The sequence below is a fragment of the Pongo pygmaeus genome, chromosome 10 (genome assembly GCF_028885625.2).
Source record: "Pongo pygmaeus isolate AG05252 chromosome 10, NHGRI_mPonPyg2-v2.0_pri, whole genome shotgun sequence".
Lineage (NCBI taxonomy): Eukaryota > Metazoa > Chordata > Mammalia > Primates > Hominidae > Pongo > Pongo pygmaeus.
In genome coordinates, this window is record NC_072383.2 from 8,236,946 (window position 1) to 8,243,373 (window position 6,428).

A 6,428-nucleotide genomic window follows, 5' to 3' on the forward strand; every position below is an offset into this window, starting at 1 on the left:
CTCCTATATTTTGAGTCGTTTCTCTGTCACCAACTAGCAGTTTCCCAATCTGCGACATGAGCAGGGATTGGATTAGGTGATCTTGCTGTCATAAAATTCTGTGATTTAAAGTGGTTTACCTTGCCATATAAAATGTAAAACACCCTCACTCGCCGACGACGACCTGCCTCGCCGGGCACACACCCTGCAGCTCCCCGGCAGAAATGCTTCTTCCGTTACCTACAGTCTTTCCCCAGATGAGACTGCTGTCCAGGGTACTGGCCCCTCATCTCACTTGGGCTTATGCCAAAGATGTAAAATTTGGCGCAGATGCCCGAGCCTTAATGCTTCAAGGTGAACACCTTTTAGCTGATGCTGTAGCTGTTACAATGGGGCCAAAGGGAAGAACAGTGATTATTGAGCAGAGCTGGGGAAGTCCCAAAGTAACAAAAAATGGTGTGACTGTTGCAAAGTCAACTGACTTAAAGTATAAATATAAATTAGAGCTAAACTTGTTCAAGATATTGCTAATAACACAAATGAAGAGGCTGGAAATGGCACCACCTCTGCTACTGTACTGGCACGCTCTATTGCCAAGGAGGGCTCCAAGAAGATTAGCAAAGGTGCTAATCCAGTGGAAATCAGGAAGGGTGTGATGTTAGCTGTTGATGCTGTAATTGCTGAACTTAAAAAGCAGTCTACATCTGTGACCACCCCTGAAGAAATTGCACAGGTTGCTACAATTTCTGCAAACGGAGACAAAGAAATTGGCAATATCATCTCCAATGCAATGAAAAAGGTTGGAAGAAAGGGTGTCATCACAGTAAAGGATGGAAAAACACTGAATGATGAATTAGAAATTATTGAAGGTGGCTGGGCGAGGTGGCTCACGCTTGTAATCCCAGCACTTTGGGAGGCCGAGGCGGGGGAATCGCCTGAGGTCAGGAGTTCGAGACCAGCCTGACCAACATGGTGAAAGCCTGTCTCTACTAAAAATACAAAATTAGCTGGGCGTGGTGGTGCATGCCTGTAATCCCAGCTACTTGGGAGGCTGAGGCAGGAGAATTGCTTGAACCCAGGAGGCGGAGGTTGCAGTGAGCTGAGATGCAATATTGCACTCCAGCCTGGGCAACAAAAGTGAAACTCCATCTCAAAAAGAAGAAAAAAAGAAATTATTGAAGGCATGAAGTTTGATCGAGGCTATATTTCTTCATACTTTATTAATACACCAAAAGTTCAGAAATGTGAATTCCAGGATGCTTATGTTCTGTTGAGTGAAAAGAAAATTTCTAGTGTCTAGTCCATTGTACCTGCTCTTGAAATTGTCAATGCTCACCATAAGCCTTTGGTCATAATTGCTGAAGACATTGATGGAGAAGCTCTAAGTACATTCATCTTGAATAGGCTAAATGTTGGTCTTCAGATTGTGGCAGTCAAGGCTCCTTTGGTGACAATAGAACCAGCTGAAGAACCAGCTGAAAGATATGGCTATTGCTACTGGTGGTGCACTTGTTTGGAGAAGAGAGGTTGACCCTAAATCTTGAAAACGTTCAGCCTCATGGCTTAGGAAAAGTTGGAGAGGTCACTGTGACCAAAGATGATGCCATGCTCTTTTTTATTTTTTTGAGATGGAGTTTCGCTCTTGTTGCCCAGGCTGGAGTGAAATGGTGTGATCTCAGCTCACCGCAACCTCCGCCTCCAGGGTTCAAGCGATTCTCCTGACTCAGCCTCCCCAGTAGCTGGGATTACAGGCATATGCCACTATGCCTGGCTAATTTTGTATTTTTTTTTAACAGAGGCAAGGTTTCTCCATGTTTGTCAGGCTGGTCTCGAACTCCTGACCTCAGGTGATCTGCCCGCCTCACCCTCCCAAAGTGCTAGGATTACAGGTGTGAGCCACGGCGCCCGGCCTTTTTTTTTTTTTTTTAACTTTAAACAAATTTTTATTACACAAAGGTCATCACATAATTGGATATTTCCCTACTTTGTACACAATTATTCTTGCTCTCCACAGAAAGGCTGCTTAACTTATCATTTGGTGGTGGCAAGCACTAAATCCTGATTTTAACAGAATAGTAGTAAAAATGCTTCAGTGATTTAAGTTGAAAGCAGTACATTGGCACATGGCTCTTGTACCCAGTATCAGGAATGTACAAAATGTATTTTTATTAAAAAATACAAAATAAATTATCTGTAGGCACAGACAAGGACAGCAGTAAACCATTGTATATTTTGTCAACTGAAACCAGTAACTGATGATTATAGTGATTTCTTAAACATCAGTCAGCCTTTTCTTCATTTTCTCCAACTGTCTTCTCTGAAGTTATTGGCGAGGAACACTGCCTTGGGCTTCCTGTCACAGTTCATTAATAAAGCTAAAGCACTATTCTAGGAATTAGAACATGCCACCTCCCATACTACCTCCCATTCCACCCGTTGCACCCATTCCAGGGTCCTTCTCTTCTTTAAGGATTTCTGTGACTACAGCTTCTGCTGGAGTTAACAGAGAGGCCACACCAGCAGCATCCAATAAAGCAGTTCTCATAAACTTTATTGGGTCAATAATTCCTTTTTCCACCATATTCACAAAATCTCCAACATAGCATCATAACCAACTTCTGAGGAAATCTGCATAATTTTCTCAGCTATCAAAGATACTTCAACACCTGCATTCTTAGCAATAGTCATTGCTGGAATTTTGAGTGTTCTTTTAATAATTTCTACATCAATTTTTTCATCTTCATTAGCTGGAGTCCATGAGTCCAAGGCTGGAATGCACCAAAGCAGGACACAACCCCCTCCCAAAACAATGCCTTCTTCAACAGCAAAGCTTGTAGCATTAAGGGTGTCTGTAACTCTGTCTTTCTTTTCATTCACTTCAACTTCACTTGTCACACCAAACTTCAGCACAGCTACTCCATCTGAAAGTTTTGCCAGCCGTTCATTCAGTTTTTCCTTTTCATATTCACTAGTTGTGACATCTAACTGCTTGATGACTTCTGGAATACGTTTTTCAATTTGGGCCTTATCACCCTTTCCTTTTTTTTTTTTGAGACGGAGTCTCGCTCTGTCGCCCAGGCTGAAGTGCAGTGGCACGGTCTGGGCTCACTGCAAGCTCCGCCTCCCGGGTTCACGCCATTCTCCTGCCTCAGCCTCCCGAGTAGCTGGGACTACAGGCGCCTGCGACCGCGCCCGGCTAATTTTTTGTATTTTTAGTAGAGACGGGGTCTCACTATGTTAGCCAGGATGGTCTCGATCTCCTGACCTCGTGATCAGCCAGCCTCGGCCTCCCAAAGTGCTGGGATTACAAGCGTGACCCACGGCGCCCGGCCTTCACCCTTTCCTTTTAAGAGCATGGCATCGGCTGGGCGCGGGGGAGTTGTCAGACGTTTTCAGGAGTTTTGCTCTTGTTGCCCAGGCTGGAGTGCAATGGCGTGATCTCCGCTCACCGCAACCTCTGCCTCCCAGGTTCAAGCGATTCTCCCGCCTCAGCCTCCCGAGTAGTTGGGATTACAGGTGCACGCCACCACGCCCGGCTAAAATTTTTGTATTTTTAGTAGAGATGGGGTTTCTCCATGTTGGTCAGGCTGGTCTCGAACTCCTGACCTTGTGATCCGCCCATCTCGGCCTCCCAAAGTGCTGGGATTACAGGTGAGCCACTGCGCCCGGCTCAGATTAACTCTTCTTAAAAAAATCAATGAAGGGCCGGGCCCCGTGGCTCATGCCTGTAATCCCGGCACTTTGGGAGGCCAAGGCAGGTGGATCATGAGGTCAGCAGTTCAAGACCAGCCTGGCCAAGATGGTGAAACCCCGTTTGTACTAAAAATACAAAAATTAGCCAGGCGTGGTGGCGGGCGCCTGTAATCTCAGCTACTCGGGAGGCTGAGGCAGAGAATTGCTTGAACCTGGGAGGCGGAGGTTGCAGTAGGCGGAGATCGCACCACTGCACTCCAGCCTGGGCGACAGAGCGAGACTCCGACTCAGAAAAAACAAACTAACAAACAAACAAAAAACAATGGAAATTCTAAATTTAGTCTGTGTATTAAACTGGGACAAAACTAATAACAGTATTTTACCAAGGGCACTTGGCCTTACTCCCATTCTCTCACACTTCAGACAGACATAAATCACTGAATGAATCCAGCACTGAATAAATGAATGATCCATAATTTCCTAAGACAATTCCAATTTTCATCTTGCACAAATCTGGCCCCAGGCCGCCGCCGCGCCCGGCAGTGACAGCGACCGCGCCGCTGCGCTCCCGCCGGCCCCGCCCGCAGCCGCTGGGACCCACTAACTGCCTCGAAAAGCCTAGGTAGGATTCGACTTTGAATGGTCCGTTAATGTGGTCGCAAAACGTGACTCCGTTCATCGGGCACCCTCCGTAAGCAAGACAAGCACCCACCTGGGGTCCGAGCAGGGGTCCCGCTCGCGGTCGGGGTTGTCCGGCCCCTCCCGGCTTCTCACCTGCGCACCGCAAGGTCCAGCCCTGGCGGCTGCTGGGGATCCCTCTGAGCGCCCCCTCAGGCGTCTTCCTGCCACCGGGGAGAGGGAACCCTTTACGGGGAAACAGTTGTGGGGCCCACCACCCTTGGCGCCGCTGTTAGGAGGGTGTGAACATTTCTGCTTTAAGAGATACCCACGCCCCTCACCGCCTGCGGCAGGGAGGTGGTGCCCCGGCTATCGCCGCGAGCTGGCCGGCAGGGCTGGGAAGAAGGCCCAGGGCGAGATCCGGTAAAGAGTTCTTTCGGACTCAAGAGCTCTTTTTGGATGAAAAGCCCCGCAGTTCTCTCCACCTCCTGGAAAAGACTCTCTAGAGTTTTGGGGTTAGGAGTAATAAAGATCATCCCCTGCTGCCCCATTGGTGCCATCCAGGATAAGGCCCCTGCAGACAGCACGAAGGTGTTTTAGAGAGATTGTTCTCCCCCGACCCAAGGATAAGGCTTACCGTGGAATTACCTGGAGCCTCACCATGACAGCATGGCCTTCAGTAAAGGGTTGATAAGTCAATAGCAAACAAGGGCTATTGAAAGGGTCTATACTGCACTTCTCAAATGAGGATATTCCAGTCAACAATGAACACGTCAAAAGCATGCAACTTCAAATTAAAACTACATGAGATACCAGTTCTTGCCCACTAGAATGGCTAAAACAAAGGTGAGGGGGGGGTGTGGAGAAAAAAGGAAGTGAATGCCAAACCTGAGGAATGTGGAATATTCAGAACTCTCACACATTTGTTTATGGGGTATAAATTCATAAATTGTTTGGCAATATTTATTAGAACATATGCCTACCCCATGATCCAACAATTCCACTCCTAGGTATACAGTCAACAGAAATGCATACATATGTTCACCAGAAAGTAGGTGCTAAAATGTTCATCTCAGCACTATTCGTAACAGCTCCAAACTGGAAATAATCCAAATGTCCATTAACAGGAGAAAGGAGAAATATATGGTGGTATATTCATACAATGGACTATTTATTATGTAGCAATGAGTGAAGACGCAATTGTAGTCCCAGCTACCTGGAAGGCTGAGGTAGGAGTAATGCTTGAGCCGGGGAAATTGAGGCTACAGTGAGCTATGATCATGCCACTACACTCCAGCCTGGGCAACAAAGTGAGACCCTGTCTTTATAAAATAAAATAGGCTGAGTGCGGTGGCACACGCCTCTAATCCCAGCACTTTGCGGGGCAGAGGTGGGTGGATCACAAAGTCAGGAGTTCAAGACCAGCCTGGCCAACATGGTGAAACCCTGTCTCCACTAAAATAATAAGAGTTAGCCAGGTGTGGTGGTGGTCACCTGTAATTCTAGTTACTTGGGAAGCTGAGGCATGAGAATCGCTTGAACCAGGAGGCAGAGGTTGCAGTGAGCTGAGATTGTGCCATTGCACTCCAGCCTGGGCGGCAGAGCGAGACTCTGTCTCAAAAAAAAATAATAATAAAATAAAATATAAAATAGTGAGTATACTACAGCCACATGTAACCATGTGAATAAATCTCACAAAGTTGAAAGAAACCAGTTGCAAAAGAGAACATATTGAATTATTTAATTTATAGAAAGGTCAAAAACAGGCACAACCAACCTATGGTGTCATAAATATAGATTGTGATCACCTTTTGGGAGGTTGTGATGGAAGGGATGCAAGGGCTTATGGGATGTGTTGTGTGACTCAGTTTGGATGCTTGTTCACTTTGTAAAAACAATCATTCAATTGAACATTTTTTGGCATGTGGTTTACTTAGTTTTTTAATTAAGAAAAAAAGCCTGAAGTGTTAATTTGTGCAAGTTTCCCCGCAATTCAATTCAACATACATTCATTTTATAATCACTATAGGAGGTAGGTGCTGTGGAGACCTGGAAGGATGTCTCTGCCTTCTAGGAGAAGGTGACACAAACATAAAAGCCATCAATTGGGAATAGTCTTTGACCCTATGCTAATTATT

At 46.2% G+C, this 6,428-nt stretch overlaps 2 pseudogenes; one reads left to right on the forward strand and one right to left on the reverse strand.

The window, feature by feature from the left end:
* Window positions 1-203: 203 nt before the first annotated feature.
* LOC129009907 (60 kDa heat shock protein, mitochondrial-like) lies at window positions 204-2,006 on the forward strand (annotated as a pseudogene).
* A 203-nt stretch (window positions 2,007-2,209) lies between these two features.
* On the reverse strand, window positions 2,210-4,351 carry LOC129009908 (60 kDa heat shock protein, mitochondrial-like; annotated as a pseudogene).
* Window positions 4,352-6,428: the final 2,077 nt, after the last annotated feature.